Source organism: Leuresthes tenuis, unplaced genomic scaffold (assembly GCF_036924035.1).
Source record: "Leuresthes tenuis unplaced genomic scaffold, fLeuTen1.0.hap1 SCAF_1, whole genome shotgun sequence".
In the NCBI taxonomy this organism is placed as follows: domain Eukaryota; kingdom Metazoa; phylum Chordata; class Actinopteri; order Atheriniformes; family Atherinopsidae; genus Leuresthes; species Leuresthes tenuis.
In genome coordinates this window covers 44600771-44618683 of record NW_027325355.1, presented here as the reverse complement: position 1 = coordinate 44618683, position 17913 = coordinate 44600771, and the positions used below count along the sequence as shown (strand labels likewise).

The window sequence follows — 17913 nt, the reverse complement described above, 5'->3', positions numbered from 1 at the left end:
CATGTCTTTTGTTGCAACGTCTGATCACCCTGTGACACATGAGGAAGTTGGTCATCTTCAGCTGCTCCTGCTTTGTTGGCTGACACAAAGTGATCTGAGAGTCTCACTTTCAGTTGCAGATAATGATCACATCAGAGAAGATGATTTGCCCGCTACACATCAGCCTTTCTCGGCAATTATCTGGTTGCATAGAGGAACCGTATGATTCCAGTACCTATATAATGCACATTTGTCAGAGACATTGTCGCTTGCGGCCACACCACCCTGAACATGCCCGACCTCGTCTGATCTCGGAAGCCAAACAGGGTTGAGCCTGCTTAGTACTTGGATGGGAGACTGCTTGGGAATACCAGGTGCTGTACGCTTCTTCTCTCCTCTCTACCACCTGCATGTCTTTTGTTGCAACGTCTGATCATCCTGTGACACATGAGGAAGTTGGTCATCTTCAGCAGCTGCTGCTTCTTTGTTGGCAGACACAAAGTGATCTGAGAGTCTCAGTTTCAGCTGCAGAGAATAATCACATCAGGGAAGAAGATGTGCCCACTACAAGTCAGCCTTTCTCTGCAATTATCTGGTTACATAGAAGAAGTGTATGATTCCAGTACCTATATAATGCACATTTGTCACAGTTAATGTCGCTTACGGCCACACCACCCTGAATAAGCCCGACCTCGTCTGATCTCGGAAGCCAAGCAGGGTTGGGCCTGGTTAGTACTTGAATGCGAGACCGCTTGGGAATACCAGGTGCCTTAAGCTTTTTCTCTTCTCTCTACCACCTACATGTCTTTTGTTGCAACGTCTGATCACCCTGAGACACATGAGGAAGTTGGTCATCTTCAGCTTCTGCTGCTTTGTTGGCAGACACGAAGTGATCTGAGAGTCTCAGTTTCAGCTGAAGAGAATGATCACATCAGAGAAGATGATATGCCCGCTACACATCAGCCTTTCTCGGCAATTATCTGGTTGCATAGAGGAACCGTATGATTCCAGTACCTATATAATGCACATTTGTCAGAGACATTGTCGCTTGCGGCCACACCACCCTGAACATGCCCGACCTCGTCTGATCTCGGAAGCCAAACAGGGTTGAGCCTGCTTAGTACTTGGATGGGAGACTGCTTGGGAATACCAGGTGCTGTACGCTTCTTCTCTCCTCTCTACCACCTGCATGTCTTTTGTTGCAACGTCTGATCATCCTGTGACACATGAGGAAGTTGGTCATCTTCAGCAGCTGCTGCTTCTTTGTTGGCAGACACAAAGTGATCTGAGAGTCTCAGTTTCAGCTGCAGAGAATAATCACATCAGGGAAGAAGATGTGCCCACTACAAGTCAGCCTTTCTCTGCAATTATCTGGTTACATAGAAGAAGTGTATGATTCCAGTACCTATATAATGCACATTTGTCACAGTTAATGTCGCTTACGGCCACACCACCCTGAATAAGCCCGACCTCGTCTGATCTTGGAAGCCAAGCAGGATTGGGCCTTGTTAGTACTTGGATGGGAGTCCTCTTGGGAATACCAGGTGCTGTAAGCTTTTTCTCCTCTCTCTACCACCTGCATGTCTTTTGTTGCAACGTCTGATCACCCTGTGACACATGAGGAAGGTGGTCATCTTCAGCTGCTGCTGCTTTGTTGGCAGACACGAAGTGATCTGAGAGTCTCAGTTTCAGCTCGAGAGAATAATCACGTCAGGGAAGAAGATGTGCCCACTACTTATCAGCTTTTCTCGGCAATAATCTGGTTACATAGAGGAACTGTATGATTCCAGTACCTATATAATGCACATTTGTCACAGTTATTGTCGCTTACGGCCACACCACCCTGAATATACCCGACCTCGTCTGATCTCGGAAGCCAAGCAGGTTTGGGCCTGGTTAGTACTTGGATGGTAGACTGCATGGGAATACCAGGTGCTTTAAGCTTTTTCTCTTCTCTCTACCACCTTCATGTCTTTTGTTGCAACGTCTGAGCACCCTGTGACACATGAGGAAGTTGGTCATCTTCATTTTCTGCTGCTTTGTTGGCAGACACGAAGTGATCTGAGAGTCTCAGTTTCAGCTGAAGAGAATAATCACATCAAGGAGGAAGATGAACCCACTACAAGTCAGCCTTTTTCGGCAATTATCTGGTTACACAGAGGAAGTGTATGATTCCAGTACCTATATAATGCACAATTGTCACCGATATTTTTGCTTACGGCCACACCACCCTGAATAAGCCCGACCTCGTCTGATCTCGGAAGCCAAGCACGGTTGGGCCTGGTTAGTACTTGAATGGGAGACCGCTTGGGAATACCAGGTACCTTAAGCTTTTTCTCTTCTCTCTACCACCTGCATGTCTTTTGTTGCAACGTCTGATCACCCTGTGACACATGAGGAAGTTGGTCATCTTCAGCTTCTGCTGCTTTGTTGGCAGACACGAAGTGATCTGAGAGTCTCATGTTCAGCTGGAGAAAATTATCACGTCAGGGAAGAAGATGTGCCCACTACAGATCAGCCTTTCTCAGCAATTATCTGGTTACATAGAGGAACCGTATGATTCCTGTACTTATATAATGCACATTTGTCAGACACATTGTTGCTTACGGCCACACCACCCTGAACATGCCTGATCTCGTAAGCCAAGCAGGGTTGAGCCTCCTTAGTACTTGGATGGGAGACTGCTTGGGAATACCAGGTGCTGTAAGCTTTTTCTCTTCTCTCTACCACCTGCATGTCTTTTGTTGCAACGTCTGATCACCCTGTGACACATGAGGAAGTTGGTCATCTTCAGCTGCTGCTGCTTTGTTGGCTGACACGAAGTGATCTGAGAGTCTCAGTTTAAGTTGCAGAGAATGATCACATCAGAGAAGATGATTTGCCCGCTACACATCAGCCTTTCTCGGCAATTATCTGGTTGCATAGAGGAACCGTATGATTCCAGTACCTATATAATGCACATTTGTCAGAGACATTGTTGCTTACGGCCACACCACCCTGAATAAGCCCGACCTCGTCTGATCTCGGACGCCAAGCAGGGTTGTACCTGGTTAGTACTTGGATGGGAGACAGCTTGGGAATACCAGGTGCTGTAAGCTTTTTCTCTTCTCTCTACCACCTGCATGTCTTTTGTTGCAACGTCTGATCACCCTGTGACACGTGAAGAAGTTAGTCATCTTCAGCTGCTGCTGCTTTGTTGATAGACACGAGGTGATCTGAGAGTCTCAGTTTCAGCTGCAGAGAATAATCACATCAAGGAGGAAGATGAACCCACTACAAGTCAGCCTTTTTCGGCAATTATCTGGTTATACAGAGGAAGTGTATGATTCCAGTACCTATATAATGCACATTTGTCACCAAAATTTTTGCTTATGGCCACACCACCCTGAATAAGCCCAACCTTGTCTGATCTCGGAAGCCAAGCACGGTTGGGCCTGGTTAGTACTTGAATGGGAGACCGCTTGGGAATACCAGGTACCTTAAGCTTTTTCTCTTCTCTCTACCACCTGCATGTCTTTTGTTGCAACGTCTGATCACCCTGTGACACATGAGGAAGTTGGTCATCTTCAGCTTCTGCTGCTTTGTTGGCAGACACGAAGTGATCTGAGAGTCTCATGTTCAGCTGGAGAAAATTATCACGTCAGGGAAGAAGATGTGCCCACTACAGATCAGCCTTTCTCAGCAATTATCTGGTTACATAGAGGAACCGTATGATTCCTGTACTTATATAATGCACATTTGTCAGACACATTGTTGCTTACGGCCACACCACCCTGAACATGCCTGATCTCGTAAGCCAAGCAGGGTTGAGCCTCCTTAGTACTTGGATGGGAGACTGCTTGGGAATACCAGGTGCTGTAAGCTTTTTCTCTTCTCTCTACCACCTGCATGTCTTTTGTTGCAACGTCTGATCACCCTGTGACACATGAGGAAGTTGGTCATCTTCAGCTGCTGCTGCTTTGTTGGCTGACACGAAGTGATCTGAGAGTCTCAGTTTAAGTTGCAGAGAATGATCACATCAGAGAAGATGATTTGCCCGCTACACATCAGCCTTTCTCGGCAATTATCTGGTTGCATAGAGGAACCGTATGATTCCAGTACCTATATAATGCACATTTGTCAGAGACATTGTTGCTTACGGCCACACCACCCTGAATAAGCCCGACCTCGTCTGATCTCGGACGCCAAGCAGGGTTGTACCTGGTTAGTACTTGGATGGGAGACAGCTTGGGAATACCAGGTGCTGTAAGCTTTTTCTCTTCTCTCTACCACCTGCATGTCTTTTGTTGCAACGTCTGATCACCCTGTGACACGTGAAGAAGTTAGTCATCTTCAGCTGCTGCTGCTTTGTTAATAGACACGAGGTGATCTGAGAGTCTCAGTTTCAGCTTCAGAGAATAATCACATCAAGGAGGAAGATGAACCCACTACAAGTCAGCCTTTTTCGGCAATTATCTGGTTATACAGAGGAAGTGTATGATTCCAGTACCTATATAATGCACATTTGTCACCAAAATTTTTGCTTATGGCCACACCACCCTGAATAAGCCCAACCTCGTCTGATCTCGGAAGCCAAGCACGGTTGGGCCTGGTTAGTACTTGAATGGGAGACCGCTTGGGAATACCAGGTACCTTAAGCTTTTTCTCTTCTCTCTACCACCTGCATGTCTTTTGTTGCAACGTCTGATCACCCTGTGACACATGAGGAAGATGGTCATCTTCAGCTTCTGCTGCTTTGTTGGCAGACACGAAGTGATCTGAGAGTCTCATGTTCAGCTGGAGAAAATTATCACGTCAGGGAAGAAGATGTGCCCACTACAGATCAGCCTTTCTCAGCAATTATCTGGTTACATAGAGGAACCGTATGATTCCAGTACCTATATAATGCACATTTGTCACAGAAATTGTTCCTTACGGCCACACCACCCTGAATAAGCCCGACCTCGTCTGATCTCGGAAGCCAAGGAGGGTTGGGCCTGGTTAGTACTTTAATGGGAGACTGCTTGGGAATACCAGGTTCTGTAAGCGTTTTCTCTTCTCTCTACAACCTGCATGTCTTTTGTTGCAACGTCTGATCACCCTGTGACACATGAGGAAGTTGGTCATCTTCAGCTGCTGCTGCTTTGTTGGCTGACACGAAGTGATCTGAGAGTCTCAGTTTCAGCTGCAGAGAATAATCACATCAGGGAAGAAGATGTGCCCATAACACGTCAGCCTTTCTCTGCAATTATCTGGTTACATAGAGGAAGTGTATGATTCCAGTACCTATATAATGCACATTTGTCACAGAAATTGTTCCTTATGGCCACACCACCCTGAATAAGCCCGACCTCGTCTGATCTCGGAAGCCAAGGAGGGTTGGGCCTGGTTAGTACTTTAATGGGAGACTGCTTGGGAATACCAGGTGCTGTAAGCGTTTTCTCTTCTCTCTACAACCTGCATGTCTTTTGTTGCAACGTCTGATCACCCTGTGACACATGAGGAAGTTGGCCATCTTCAGCTGCTGCTGCTTTGTTGGAAGACACGAAGTGATCTGAGAGTCTCAGTTTCAGCTAAAGAGAATAATCACTTCAGGGAAGAAGATGTGCCCACTACAGATCAGCCTTTCTCAGCAATTATCTGGTTACATAGAGGAACCGTATGATTCCTGTACTTATATAATGCACATTTGTCAGACACATTGTTGATTACGGCCACACCACCCTGAACATGCCCGACCTCGTCTGATCTCGGAAGCCAAGCAGGGCTGAACCTCCTTAGTACTTGGATGGGAGACTGCTTGGGAATACCAGGTGCTGTAAGCTTCTTCTCTTCTCTCTACCACCTGCATGTCTTTTGTTGCAACTCCTGATCACCCTGTGACACATGAGGAAGTTGGTCATCTTCAGCTGCTGCTGCTTTGTTGGCTGACACGAAGTGATCTGAGAGTCTCAGTTTCAGTTGCAGATAATGATCACATCAGAGAAAAAGATTTGCCCGCTACACATCAGCCTTTCTCGGCAATTATCTGGTTGCATAGAGGAACCGTATGATTCCAGTACCTATATAATGCACATTTGTCAGACACATTGTTGCTTACGGCCACACCACCCTGAATAAGCCCGACCTCGTCTGATCTCGGACGCCAAGCAGGGTTGTACCTGGTTAGTACTTGGATGGGAGACAGCTTGGGAATACCAGGTGCTGTAAGCTTTCTCTCTTCTCTCTACCACCTGCATGTCTTTTGTTGCAACGTCTGATCACCCTGTGACACGTGAAGAAGTTAGTCATCTTCAGCTGCTGCTGCTTTGTTGATAGACACGAGGTGATCTGAGAGTCTCAGTTTCAGCTGCAGAGAATAATCACATCAAGGAGGAAGATGAACCCACTACAAGTCAGCCTTTTTCGGCAATTATCTGGTTATACAGAGGAAGTGTATGATTCCAGTACCTATATAATGCACATTTGTCACCAAAATTGTTGCTTATGGCCACACCACCCTGAATAAGCCCAACCTCGTCTGATCTCGGAAGCCAAGCAGGGTTGGGCCTGGTTAGTACTTGAATGGGAGACTGCTTGGGAATACCAGGTGCCTTAAGCTTTTTCTCTTCTCTCTACCACCTGCATGTCTTTTGTTGCAACGTCTGATCACCCTGTGACACATGAGGAAGTTGGTCATCTTCATTTTCTGCTGCTTTGTTGGCAGACACGAAGTGATCTGAGAGTCTCAGTTTCAGCTGAAGAGAATAATCACATCAAGGAGGAAGATGAACCCACTACAAGTCAGCCTTTTTCGGCAATTATCTGGTTACACAGAGGAAGTGTATGATTCCAGTACCTATATAATGCACAATTGTCACCGATATTTTTGCTTACGGCCACACCACCCTGAATAAGCCCGACCTCGTCTGATCTCGGAAGCCAAGCACGGTTGGGCCTGGTTAGTACTTGAATGGGAGACCGCTTGGGAATACCAGGTACCTTAAGCTTTTTCTCTTCTCTCTACCACCTGCATGTCTTTTGTTGCAACGTCTGATCACCCTGTGACACATGAGGAAGTTGGTCATCTTCAGCTTCTGCTGCTTTGTTGGCAGACACGAAGTGATCTGAGAGTCTCATGTTCAGCTGGAGAAAATTATCACGTCAGGGAAGAAGATGTGCCCACTACAGATCAGCCTTTCTCAGCAATTATCTGGTTACATAGAGGAACCGTATGATTCCTGTACTTATATAATGCACATTTGTCAGACACATTGTTGCTTACGGCCACACCACCCTGAACATGCCTGATCTCGTAAGCCAAGCAGGGTTGAGCCTCCTTAGTACTTGGATGGGAGACTGCTTGGGAATACCAGGTGCTGTAAGCTTTTTCTCTTCTCTCTACCACCTGCATGTCTTTTGTTGCAACGTCTGATCACCCTGTGACACATGAGGAAGTTGGTCATCTTCAGCTGCTGCTGCTTTGTTGGCTGACACGAAGTGATCTGAGAGTCTCAGTTTAAGTTGCAGAGAATGATCACATCAGAGAAGATGATTTGCCCGCTACACATCAGCCTTTCTCGGCAATTATCTGGTTGCATAGAGGAACCGTATGATTCCAGTTCCTATATAATGCACATTTGTCAGAGACATTGTTGCTTACGGCCACACCACCCTGAATAAGCCCGACCTCGTCTGATCTCGGACGCCAAGCAGGGTTGTACCTGGTTAGTACTTGGATGGGAGACAGCTTGGGAATACCAGGTGCTGTAAGCTTTTTCTCTTCTCTCTACCACCTGCATGTCTTTTGTTGCAACGTCTGATCACCCTGTGACACGTGAAGAAGTTAGTCATCTTCAGCAGCTGCTGCTTTGTTGATAGACACGAGGTGATCTGAGAGTCTCAGTTTCAGCTGCAGAGAATAATCACATCAAGGAGGAAGATGAACCCACTACAAGTCAGCCTTTTTCGGCAATTATCTGGTTATACAGAGGAAGTGTATGATTCCAGTACCTATATAATGCACAATTGTCACCGATATTTTTGCTTACGGCCACACCACCCTGAATAAGCCCGACCTCGTCTGATCTCGGAAGCCAAGCACGGTTGGGCCTGGTTAGTACTTGAATGGGAGACCGCTTGGGAATACCAGGTACCTTAAGCTTTTTCTCTTCTCTCTACCACCTGCATGTCTTTTGTTGCAACGTCTGATCACCCTGTGACACATGAGGAAGATGGTCATCTTCAGCTTCTGCTGCTTTGTTGGCAGACACGAAGTGATCTGAGAGTCTCATGTTCAGCTGGAGAAAATTATCACGTCAGGGAAGAAGATGTGCCCACTACAGATCAGCCTTTCTCAGCAATTATCTGGTTACATAGAGGAACCGTATGATTCCTGTACTTATATAATGCACATTTGTCAGACACATTGTTGCTTACGGCCACACCACCCTGAACATGCCTGATCTCGTAAGCCAAGCAGGGTTGAGCCTCCTTAGTACTTGGATGGGAGACTGCTTGGGAATACCAGGTGCTGTAAGCTTTTTCTCTTCTCTCTACCACCTGCATGTCTTTTGTTGCAACGTCTGATCACCCTGTGACACATGAGGAAGTTGGTCATCTTCAGCTGCTGCTGCTTTGTTGGCTGACACGAAGTGATCTGAGAGTCTCAGTTTAAGTTGCAGAGAATGATCACATCAGAGAAGATGATTTGCCCGCTACACATCAGCCTTTCTCGGCAATTATCTGGTTGCATAGAGGAACCGTATGATTCCAGTACCTATATAATGCACATTTGTCAGAGACATTGTTGCTTACGGCCACACCACCCTGAATAAGCCCGACCTCATCTGATCTCGGACGCCAAGCAGGGTTGTACCTGGTTAGTACTTGGATGGGAGACAGCTTGGGAATACCAGGTGCTGTAAGCTTTTTCTCTTCTCTCTACCACCTGCATGTCTTTTGTTGCAACGTCTGATCACCCTGTGACACGTGAAGAAGTTAGTCATCTTCAGCTGCTGCTGCTTTGTTGATAGACACGAGGTGATCTGAGAGTCTCAGTTTCAGCTGCAGAGAATAATCACATCAAGGAGGAAGATGAACCCACTACAAGTCAGCCTTTTTCGGCAATTATCTGGTTATACAGAGGAAGTGTATGATTCCAGTACCTATATAATGCACATTTGTCACCAATATTGTTGCTTATGGCCACACCACCCTGAATAAGCCCAACCTCGTCTGATCTCGGAAGCCAAGCAGGGTTGGGCCTGGTTAGTACTTGAATGGGAGACTGCTTGGGAATACCAGGTGCCTTAAGCTTTTTCTCTTCTCTCTACCACCTGCATGTCTTTTGTTGCAACGTCTGATCACCCTGTGACACATGAGGAAGTTGGTCATCTTCATTTTCTGCTGCTTTGTTGGCAGACACGAAGTGATCTGAGAGTCTCAGTTTCAGCTGAAGAGAATAATCACATCAAGGAGGAAGATGAACCCACTACAAGTCAGCCTTTTTCGGCAATTATCTGGTTACACAGAGGAAGTGTATGATTCCAGTACCTATATAATGCACAATTGTCACCGATATTTTTGCTTACGGCCACACCACCCTGAATAAGCCCGACCTCGTCTGATCTCGGAAGCCAAGCACGGTTGGGCCTGGTTAGTACTTGAATGGGAGACCGCTTGGGAATACCAGGTACCTTAAGCTTTTTCTCTTCTCTCTACCACCTGCATGTCTTTTGTTGCAACGTCTGATCACCCTGTGACACATGAGGAAGTTGGTCATCTTCAGCTTCTGCTGCTTTGTTGGCAGACACGAAGTGATCTGAGAGTCTCATGTTCAGCTGGAGAAAATTATCACGTCAGGGAAGAAGATGTGCCCAATACAGATCAGCCTTTCTCAGCAATTATCTGGTTACATAGAGGAACCGTATGATTCCTGTACTTATATAATGCACATTTGTCAGACACATTGTTGCTTACGGCCACACCACCCTGAACATGCCTGATCTCGTAAGCCAAGCAGGGTTGAGCCTCCTTAGTACTTGGATGGGAGACTGCTTGGGAATACCAGGTGCTGTAAGCTTTTTCTCTTCTCTCTACCACCTGCATGTCTTTTGTTGCAACGTCTGATCACCCTGTGACACATGAGGAAGTTGGTCATCTTCAGCTGCTGCTGCTTTGTTGGCTGACACGAAGTGATCTGAGAGTCTCAGTTTAAGTTGCAGAGAATGATCACATCAGAGAAGATGATTTGCCCGCTACACATCAGCCTTTCTCGGCAATTATCTGGTTGCATAGAGGAACCGTATGATTCCTGTACCTATATAATGCACATTTGTCAGAGACATTGTTGCTTACGGCCACACCACCCTGAACATGCCCGACCTCGTCTGATCTCGGAAGCCAAGGAGGGTTGGGCCTGGTTAGTACTTAAATGGGAGACCGCTTGGGAATACCAGGAGCTGTAAGCTTTTTGTCTTCTCTCGACCACCTGCATGTCTTTTGTTGCAACGTCTGATCACCCTGTGACACATGACGAAGTTGGTCATCTTCAGCTGCTGCTGCTTTGTTGGCAGACACGAAGTGATCTGAGAGTCTCAGTTTCAGCTGCAGAGAATAATCACATCAGGGAAGAAGATGTGCCCATAACAAGTCAGCCTTTCTCTGCAATTATCTGGTTACATAGAGGAATTGTATGATTCCAGTACCTATATAATGCACATTTGTCACAGAAATTGTTCCTTACGGCCACACCACCCTGAATAAGCCCGACCTCGTCTGATCTCGGAAGCCAAGGAGGGTTGGGCCTGGTTAGTACTTTAATGGGAGACTGCTTGGGAATACCAGGTTCTGTAAGCGTTTTCTCTTCTCTCTACAACCTGCATGTCTTTTGTTGCAACGTCTGATCACCCTGTGACACATGAGGAAGTTGGTCATCTTCAGCTGCTGCTGCTTTGTTGGCAGACACGAAGTGATCTGAGAGTCTCAGTTTCAGCTGCAGAGAATAATCACATCAGGGAAGAAGATGTTTCCATAACAAGTCAGCCTTTCTCTGCAATTATCTGGTTACATAGAGGAAGTGTATGATTCCAGTACCTATATAATGCACATTTGTCACAGAAATTGTTCCTTACGGCCACACCACCCTGAATAAGCCCGACCTCGTCTGATCTTGGAAGCCAAGGAGGGTTGGGCCTGGTTAGTACTTTAATGGGAGACTGCTTGGGAATACCAGGTGCTGTAAGCGTTTTCTCTTCTCTCTACAACCTGCATGTCTTTTGTTGCAACGTCTGATCACCCTGTGACACATGAGGAAGTTGGTCATCTTCAGCAGCTGCTGCTTTGTTGGCAGACACGAAGTGATCTGAGAGTCTCAGTTTCAGCTGAACAGAATGATCACATCAGAGAAGATGATATGCCCACTACACATCAGCCTTTCTCGGCAATTATCTGGTTTCATAGAGCAAGTGTATGATTCCAGTACCTATATAATTCACATTTGTAACAGATATTGTCGCTTACCGCCACACCACCCTGAATAAGCCCCACCTTGTCTTATCTCGGAAGCCAAGCAGGGTTGGGTCTGGTTTGTACTTCAATGGGAGACTGCTTGGGAAAACCAGGTGCTGTAAGCTGTTTCTCTTCTCTCTACCACCTGCATGTGTTTTGTTGCAACGCCTGATCACCCTGTGACACATGAGGAAGTTGGTCATCTTCAGCTGCTGCTGCTTTGTTGGCAGACACGAAGTGATCTAAGAGTCTCAGTTTCAGCTGAAGAGAATGATCACATCAGAGAAGATGATATGCCCACTACACATCAGCCTTTCTCGGCAATTATCTGGTTTCATAGAGGAAGTGTATGATTCCAGTACCTATATAATTCACATTTGTAACAAATATATTTGCTTACCGCCACACCACCCTGAATAAGCCCCACCTTGTCTTATCTCGGAAGCCAAGTAGGGTTGGGCCTGGTTAGTACTTAGATGGGAGACTGCTTGGGATTACCAGGTGCTGTAAGCTTTTTGTCTTCTCTCGACCACCTGCATGTCTTTTGTTGCAACGTCTGATCACCCTGTGACACATGAGGAAGTTGGTCATCTTCAGCTCCTGCTGCTTTGTTGATAGACACGAGGTGATCTGAGAGTCTCAGTTTCAGCTCCAGAGAATAATCACATCAAGGAGGAAGATGAACCCACTATAAGTCAGCTTTTCTCTGCAATTATTTGGTTGCATAGAGGAACCGTATGATTCCAGTACCTATATAATGCACATTTGTCACAGACATTGTCGCTTACGGCCAAACCACCCTGAATAAGCCCGACCTCGTCTGATCTCGGAAGCCAAGCAGGTTTAGGCCTGCTTAGTACTTGATGGGAGACTGCTTGGGAATACCAGGTGCTGTAAGCTTTTTCTCTTCTCTCTACCACCTACATGTCTTTTGTTGCAACGTCTGATCACCCTGTGACACGTGAAGAAGCTGGTCATCTTCAGCTGCTGCTGCTTTGTTGATAGACACGAGGTGATCTGAGAGTCTCAGTTTCAGCTCCAGAGAATAATCACATCAAGGAGGAAGATGAACCCACTATAAGTCAGCCTTTTTCGGCAATTATCTGGTTATACAGAGGAAGTGTATGATTCCAGTACCTATATAATGCACATTTGTCACAGACATTGTTGCTTACGGCCACACCACCCTGAATAAGCCCGACCTCGTCTGATCTCGGAAGCCAAGCAGGGTTGGGCCTCCTTAGTACTTGGATGGGAGACTGCTTGGGAATACCAGGTGCTGTAAGCTTCTTCTCTTCTCTCTACCACCTGCATGTCTTTTGTTGCAACTTCTGATCACCCTGTGACACATGAGGAAGTTGGTCATCTTCAGCTGCTGCTGCTTTGTTGGCTGACACGAAGTGATCTGAGAGTCTCAGTTTCAGTTGCAGATAATGATCACATCAGAGAAGATGATTTGCCCGCTACACATCAGCCTTTCTCGGCAATTATCTGGTTGCATAGAGGAACCGTATGATTCCAGTACCTATATAATGCACATTTGTCAGAGACATTGTTGCTTACGGCCACACCACCCTGAATAAGCCCGACCTCGTCTGATCTCGGACGCCAAGCAGGGTTGTACCTGGTTAGTACTTGGATGGGAGACAGCTTGGGAATACCAGGTGCTGTAAGCTTTATCTCTTCTCTCTACCACCTGCATGTCTTTTGTTGCAACGTCTGATCACCCTGTGACACGTGAAGAAGTTGGTCATCTTCAGCTGCTGCTGCTTTGTTGGCTGACACGAAGTGATCTGAGAGTCTCAGTTTCAGTTGCAGATAATGATCACATCAGAGAAGATGATTTGCCCGCTACACATCAGCCTTTCTCGGCAATTATCTGGTTGCATAGAGGAACCGTATGATTCCATTACCTATATAATGCACATTTGTCAGAGACATTGTTGCTTACGGCCACACCACCCTGAATAAGCCCGACCTCGTCTGATCTCGGACGCCAAGCAGGGTTGTACCTGGTTAGTACTTGGATGGGAGACAGCTTGGGAATACCAGGTGCTGTACGCTTTTTCTCTTCTCTCTACCACCTGCATGTCTTTTGTTGCAACGTCTGATCACCCTGTGACACGTGAAGAAGTTAGTCATCTTCAGCTGCTGCTGCTTTGTTGATAGACACGAGGTGATCTGAGAGTCTCAGTTTCAGCTCCAGAGAATAATCACATCAAGGAGGAAGATGAACCCACTACAAGTCAGCCTTTTTCGGCAATTATCTGGTTATACAGAGGAAGTGTATGATTCCAGTACCTATATAATGCACATTTGTCACCGATATTGTTGCTTACGGCCACACCACCCTGAATAAGCCCGACCTCGTCTGAACTCGGAAGCCAAGCACGGTTGGGCCTGGTTAGTACTTGAATGGGAGACCGCTTGGGAATACCAGGTACCTTAAGCTTTTTCTCTTCTCTCTACCACCTGCATGTCTTTTGTTGCAACGTCTGATCACCCTGTGACACATGAGGAAGTTGGTCATCTTCAGCTTCTGCTGCTTTGTTGGCAGACACGAAGTGATCTGAGAGTCTCATGTTCAGCTGGAGAAAATTATCACGTCAGGGAAGAAGATGATTTGCCCGCTACACATCAGCCTTTCTCGGCAATTATCTGGTTGCATAGAGGAACCGTATGATTCCAGTACCTATATAATGCACATTTGTCAGAGACATTGTTGCTTACGGCCACACCACCCTGAATAAGCCCGACCTCGTCTGATCTCGGAAGCCAAGCAGGGTTGTACCTGGTTAGTACTTGGATAGGAGACAGCTTGGGAATACCAGGTGCTGTAAGCTTTTTCTCTTCTCTCTACCACCTGCATGTCTTTTGTTGCAACGTCTGATCACCCTGTGACACGTGAAGAAGTTGGTCATCTTCAGCTGCTGCTGCTTTGTTGATAGACACGAGGTGATCTGAGAGTCTCAGTTTCAGTTGCAGAGAATGATCACATCAGAGAAGATGATTTGTCCGCTACACATCAGCCTTTCTCGGCAATTATCTGGTTGCATAGAGGAACCGTATGATTCCAGTACCTATATAATGCACATTTGTCAGAGACATTGTTGCTTACGGCCACACCACCCTGAATAAGCCCGACCTCGTCTGATCTCGGACGCCAAGCAGGGTTGTACCTGGTTAGTACTTGGATAGGAGTCAGCTTGGGAATACCAGGTGCTGTAAGCTTTTTCTCTTCTCTCTACCACCTGCATGTCTTTTGTTGCAACGTCTGATCACCCTGTGACACATGAGGAAGTTGGTCATCTTCAGCTGCTGCTGCTGCTTTGTTGGCAGACATGAAGTGATCTGAGAGTCTCAGTTTCAGCTCCAGAGAATAATCACATCAAGGAGGAAGATGAACCCACAACAAGTCAGCCTTTTTCGGCAATTATCTGGTTATACAGAGGAAGTGTATGATTCCAGTACCTATATAATGCACATTTGTCACCGATATTGTTGCTTACGGCCACACCACCCTGAATAAGCCCGACCTCGTCTGATCTCGGAAGCCAAGCACGGTTGGGCCTGGTTAGTACTTGAATGGGAGACCGCTTGGGAATACCAGGTACCTTAAGCTTTTTCTCTTCTCTCTACCACCTGCATGTCTTTTGTTGCAACGTCTGATCACCCTGTGACACATGAGGAAGTTGGTCATCTTCAGCTTCTGCTGCTTTGTTGGCAGACACGAAGTGATCTGAGAGTCTCATGTTCAGCTGGAGAAAATTATCACGTCAGGGAAGAAGATGATTTGCCCGCTACACATCAGCCTTTCTCGGCAATTATCTGGTTGCATAGAGGAACCGTATGATTCCAGTACCTATATAATGCACATTTGTCAGAGACATTGTTGCTTACGGCCACACCACCCTGAATAAGCCCGACCTCGTCTGATCTCGGACGCCAAGCAGGGTTGTACCTGGTTAGTACTTGGATAGGAGACAGCTTGGGAATACCAGGTGCTGTAAGCTTTTTCTCTTCTCTCTACCACCTGCATGTCTTTTGTTGCAACGTCTGATCACCCTGTGACACGTGAAGAAGTTGGTCATCTTCAGCTGCTGCTGCTTTGTTGATAGACACGAGGTGATCTGAGAGTCTCAGTTTCAGTTGCAGAGAATGATCACATCAGAGAAGATGATTTGTCCGCTACACATCAGCCTTTCTCGGCAATTATCTGGTTGCATAGAGGAACCGTATGATTCCAGTACCTATATAATGCACATTTGTCAGAGACATTGTTGCTTACGGCCACACCACCCTGAATAAGCCCGACCTCGTCTGATCTCGGACGCCAAGCAGGGTTGTACCTGGTTAGTACTTGGATGGGAGACAGCTTGGGAATACCAGGTGCTGTAAGCTTTATCTCTTCTCTCTACCACCTGCATGTCTTTTGTTGCAACGTCTGATCACCCTGTGACACGTGAAGAAGTTGGTCATCTTCAGCTGCTGCTGCTTTGTTGGCTGACACGAAGTGATCTGAGAGTCTCAGTTTCAGTTGCAGATAATGATCACATCAGAGAAGATGATTTGCCCGCTACACATCAGCCTTTCTCGGCAATTATCTGGTTGCATAGAGGAACCGTATGATTCCATTACCTATATAATGCACATTTGTCAGAGACATTGTTGCTTACGGCCACACCACCCTGAATAAGCCCGACCTCGTCTGATCTCGGACGCCAAGCAGGGTTGTACCTGGTTAGTACTTGGATGGGAGACAGCTTGGGAATACCAGGTGCTGTACGCTTTTTCTCTTCTCTCTACCACCTGCATGTCTTTTGTTGCAACGTCTGATCACCCTGTGACACGTGAAGAAGTTAGTCATCTTCAGCTGCTGCTGCTGCTTTGTTGGCAGACATGAAGTGATCTGAGAGTCTCAGTTTCAGCTCCAGAGAATAATCACATCAAGGAGGAAGATGAACCCACTACAAGTCAGCCTTTTTCGGCAATTATCTGGTTATACAGAGGAAGTGTATGATTCCAGTACCTATATAATGCACATTTGTCACCGATATTGTTGCTTACGGCCACACCACCCTGAATAAGCCCGACCTCGTCTGATCTCGGAAGCCAAGCACGGTTGGGCCTGGTTAGTACTTGAATGGGAGACCGCTTGGGAATACCAGGTACCTTAAGCTTTTTCTCTTCTCTCTACCACCTGCATGTCTTTTGTTGCAACGTCTGATCACCCTGTGACACATGAGGAAGTTGGTCATCTTCAGCTTCTGCTGCTTTGTTGGCAGACACGAAGTGATCTGAGAGTCTCATGTTCAGCTGGAGAAAATTATCACGTCAGGGAAGAAGATGATTCGCCCGCTACACATCAGCCTTTCTCGGCAATTATCTGGTTGCATAGAGGAACCGTATGATTCCAGTACCTATATAATGCACATTTGTCAGAGACATTGTTGCTTACGGCCACACCACCCTGAATAAGCCCGACCTCGTCTGATCTCGGACGCCAAGCAGGGTTGTACCTGGTTAGTACTTGGATAGGAGACAGCTTGGGAATACCAGGTGCTGTAAGCTTTTTCTCTTCTCTCTACCACCTGCATGTCTTTTGTTGCAACGTCTGATCACCCTGTGACACGTGAAGAAGTTGGTCATCTTCAGCTGCTGCTGCTTTGTTGATAGACACGAGGTGATCTGAGAGTCTCAGTTTCAGCTAAAGAGAATAATCACTTCAGGGAAGAAGATGTGCCCACTACAGATCAGCCTTTCTCAGCAATTATCTGGTTACATAGAGGAACCGTATGATTCCTGTACTTATATAATGCACATTTGTCAGACACATTGTTGCTTACGGCCACACCACCCTGAACATGCCCGACCTCGTCTGATCTCGGAAGCCAAGCAGGGTTGAACCTCCTTAGTACTTGGATGGGAGACTGCTTGGGAATACCAGGTGCTGTAAGCTTCTTCTCTTCTCTCTACCACCTGCATGTCTTTTATTGCAACGTCTGATCACCCTGTGACACATGAGGAAGTTGGTCATCTTCAGCTGCTGCTGCTTTGTTGGCTGACACGAAGTGATCTGAGAGTCTCAGTTTAAGTTGCAGAGAATGATCACATCAGAGAAGATGATTTGCCCGCTACACATCAGCCTTTCTCGGCAATTATCTGGTTGCATAGAGGAACCGTATGATTCCAGTACCTATATAATGCACATTTGTCAGAGACATTGTTGCTTACGGCCACACCACCCTGAACATGCCCGACCTCGTCTGATCTCGGAAGCCAAGGAGGGTTGGGCCTGGTTAGTACTTAAATGGGAGACCGCTTGGGAATACCAGGAGCTGTAAGCTTTTTGTCTTCTCTCGACCACCTGCATGTCTTTTGTTGCAACGTCTGATCACCCTGTGACACATGAGGAAGTTGGTCATCTTCAGCTGCTGCTGCTTTGTTGGCAGACACGAAGTGATC

General features: G+C 46.6%; 39 pseudogenes; all 39 read left to right on the top strand.

Annotated features, from left to right (window-relative positions):
- The first annotated feature begins 246 nt into the window (after positions 1-246).
- On the top strand, positions 247-365 carry LOC140289664 (5S ribosomal RNA; annotated as a pseudogene).
- Positions 366-637: 272 nt separating this feature from the next.
- LOC140268093 (5S ribosomal RNA) lies at positions 638-756 on the top strand (annotated as a pseudogene).
- Positions 757-1025: 269 nt separating this feature from the next.
- On the top strand, positions 1026-1144 carry LOC140289662 (5S ribosomal RNA; annotated as a pseudogene).
- A 272-nt stretch (positions 1145-1416) lies between these two features.
- On the top strand, positions 1417-1535 carry LOC140281040 (5S ribosomal RNA; annotated as a pseudogene).
- Positions 1536-1804: 269 nt separating this feature from the next.
- LOC140314557 (5S ribosomal RNA) lies at positions 1805-1923 on the top strand (annotated as a pseudogene).
- A 269-nt stretch (positions 1924-2192) lies between these two features.
- Positions 2193-2311, top strand: LOC140267230 (5S ribosomal RNA; annotated as a pseudogene).
- A 647-nt stretch (positions 2312-2958) lies between these two features.
- On the top strand, positions 2959-3077 carry LOC140290629 (5S ribosomal RNA; annotated as a pseudogene).
- Positions 3078-3346: 269 nt separating this feature from the next.
- LOC140294197 (5S ribosomal RNA) lies at positions 3347-3465 on the top strand (annotated as a pseudogene).
- Positions 3466-4112: 647 nt separating this feature from the next.
- Positions 4113-4231, top strand: LOC140290628 (5S ribosomal RNA; annotated as a pseudogene).
- A 269-nt stretch (positions 4232-4500) lies between these two features.
- LOC140290288 (5S ribosomal RNA) lies at positions 4501-4619 on the top strand (annotated as a pseudogene).
- A 269-nt stretch (positions 4620-4888) lies between these two features.
- Positions 4889-5007, top strand: LOC140293791 (5S ribosomal RNA; annotated as a pseudogene).
- A 269-nt stretch (positions 5008-5276) lies between these two features.
- LOC140290950 (5S ribosomal RNA) lies at positions 5277-5395 on the top strand (annotated as a pseudogene).
- A 269-nt stretch (positions 5396-5664) lies between these two features.
- LOC140295084 (5S ribosomal RNA) lies at positions 5665-5783 on the top strand (annotated as a pseudogene).
- Positions 5784-6052: 269 nt separating this feature from the next.
- LOC140290627 (5S ribosomal RNA) lies at positions 6053-6171 on the top strand (annotated as a pseudogene).
- Positions 6172-6440: 269 nt separating this feature from the next.
- On the top strand, positions 6441-6559 carry LOC140275122 (5S ribosomal RNA; annotated as a pseudogene).
- Positions 6560-6828: 269 nt separating this feature from the next.
- On the top strand, positions 6829-6947 carry LOC140267222 (5S ribosomal RNA; annotated as a pseudogene).
- Positions 6948-7594: 647 nt separating this feature from the next.
- LOC140290626 (5S ribosomal RNA) lies at positions 7595-7713 on the top strand (annotated as a pseudogene).
- A 269-nt stretch (positions 7714-7982) lies between these two features.
- LOC140267217 (5S ribosomal RNA) lies at positions 7983-8101 on the top strand (annotated as a pseudogene).
- Positions 8102-8748: 647 nt separating this feature from the next.
- LOC140288645 (5S ribosomal RNA) lies at positions 8749-8867 on the top strand (annotated as a pseudogene).
- A 269-nt stretch (positions 8868-9136) lies between these two features.
- LOC140275118 (5S ribosomal RNA) lies at positions 9137-9255 on the top strand (annotated as a pseudogene).
- A 269-nt stretch (positions 9256-9524) lies between these two features.
- On the top strand, positions 9525-9643 carry LOC140267207 (5S ribosomal RNA; annotated as a pseudogene).
- Positions 9644-10290: 647 nt separating this feature from the next.
- LOC140300730 (5S ribosomal RNA) lies at positions 10291-10409 on the top strand (annotated as a pseudogene).
- A 269-nt stretch (positions 10410-10678) lies between these two features.
- On the top strand, positions 10679-10797 carry LOC140293790 (5S ribosomal RNA; annotated as a pseudogene).
- Positions 10798-11066: 269 nt separating this feature from the next.
- Positions 11067-11185, top strand: LOC140292305 (5S ribosomal RNA; annotated as a pseudogene).
- A 1045-nt stretch (positions 11186-12230) lies between these two features.
- Positions 12231-12348, top strand: LOC140294441 (5S ribosomal RNA; annotated as a pseudogene).
- A 269-nt stretch (positions 12349-12617) lies between these two features.
- LOC140271440 (5S ribosomal RNA) lies at positions 12618-12736 on the top strand (annotated as a pseudogene).
- Positions 12737-13005: 269 nt separating this feature from the next.
- LOC140290625 (5S ribosomal RNA) lies at positions 13006-13124 on the top strand (annotated as a pseudogene).
- A 269-nt stretch (positions 13125-13393) lies between these two features.
- Positions 13394-13512, top strand: LOC140293844 (5S ribosomal RNA; annotated as a pseudogene).
- A 269-nt stretch (positions 13513-13781) lies between these two features.
- Positions 13782-13900, top strand: LOC140311155 (5S ribosomal RNA; annotated as a pseudogene).
- A 272-nt stretch (positions 13901-14172) lies between these two features.
- On the top strand, positions 14173-14291 carry LOC140277637 (5S ribosomal RNA; annotated as a pseudogene).
- A 269-nt stretch (positions 14292-14560) lies between these two features.
- Positions 14561-14679, top strand: LOC140292259 (5S ribosomal RNA; annotated as a pseudogene).
- Positions 14680-14951: 272 nt separating this feature from the next.
- On the top strand, positions 14952-15070 carry LOC140267201 (5S ribosomal RNA; annotated as a pseudogene).
- A 272-nt stretch (positions 15071-15342) lies between these two features.
- Positions 15343-15461, top strand: LOC140290074 (5S ribosomal RNA; annotated as a pseudogene).
- A 269-nt stretch (positions 15462-15730) lies between these two features.
- On the top strand, positions 15731-15849 carry LOC140290624 (5S ribosomal RNA; annotated as a pseudogene).
- A 269-nt stretch (positions 15850-16118) lies between these two features.
- On the top strand, positions 16119-16237 carry LOC140293843 (5S ribosomal RNA; annotated as a pseudogene).
- A 272-nt stretch (positions 16238-16509) lies between these two features.
- LOC140267194 (5S ribosomal RNA) lies at positions 16510-16628 on the top strand (annotated as a pseudogene).
- A 272-nt stretch (positions 16629-16900) lies between these two features.
- Positions 16901-17019, top strand: LOC140290073 (5S ribosomal RNA; annotated as a pseudogene).
- A 269-nt stretch (positions 17020-17288) lies between these two features.
- Positions 17289-17407, top strand: LOC140291724 (5S ribosomal RNA; annotated as a pseudogene).
- A 269-nt stretch (positions 17408-17676) lies between these two features.
- On the top strand, positions 17677-17795 carry LOC140300729 (5S ribosomal RNA; annotated as a pseudogene).
- The last annotated feature ends 118 nt before the right edge of the window (positions 17796-17913 follow it).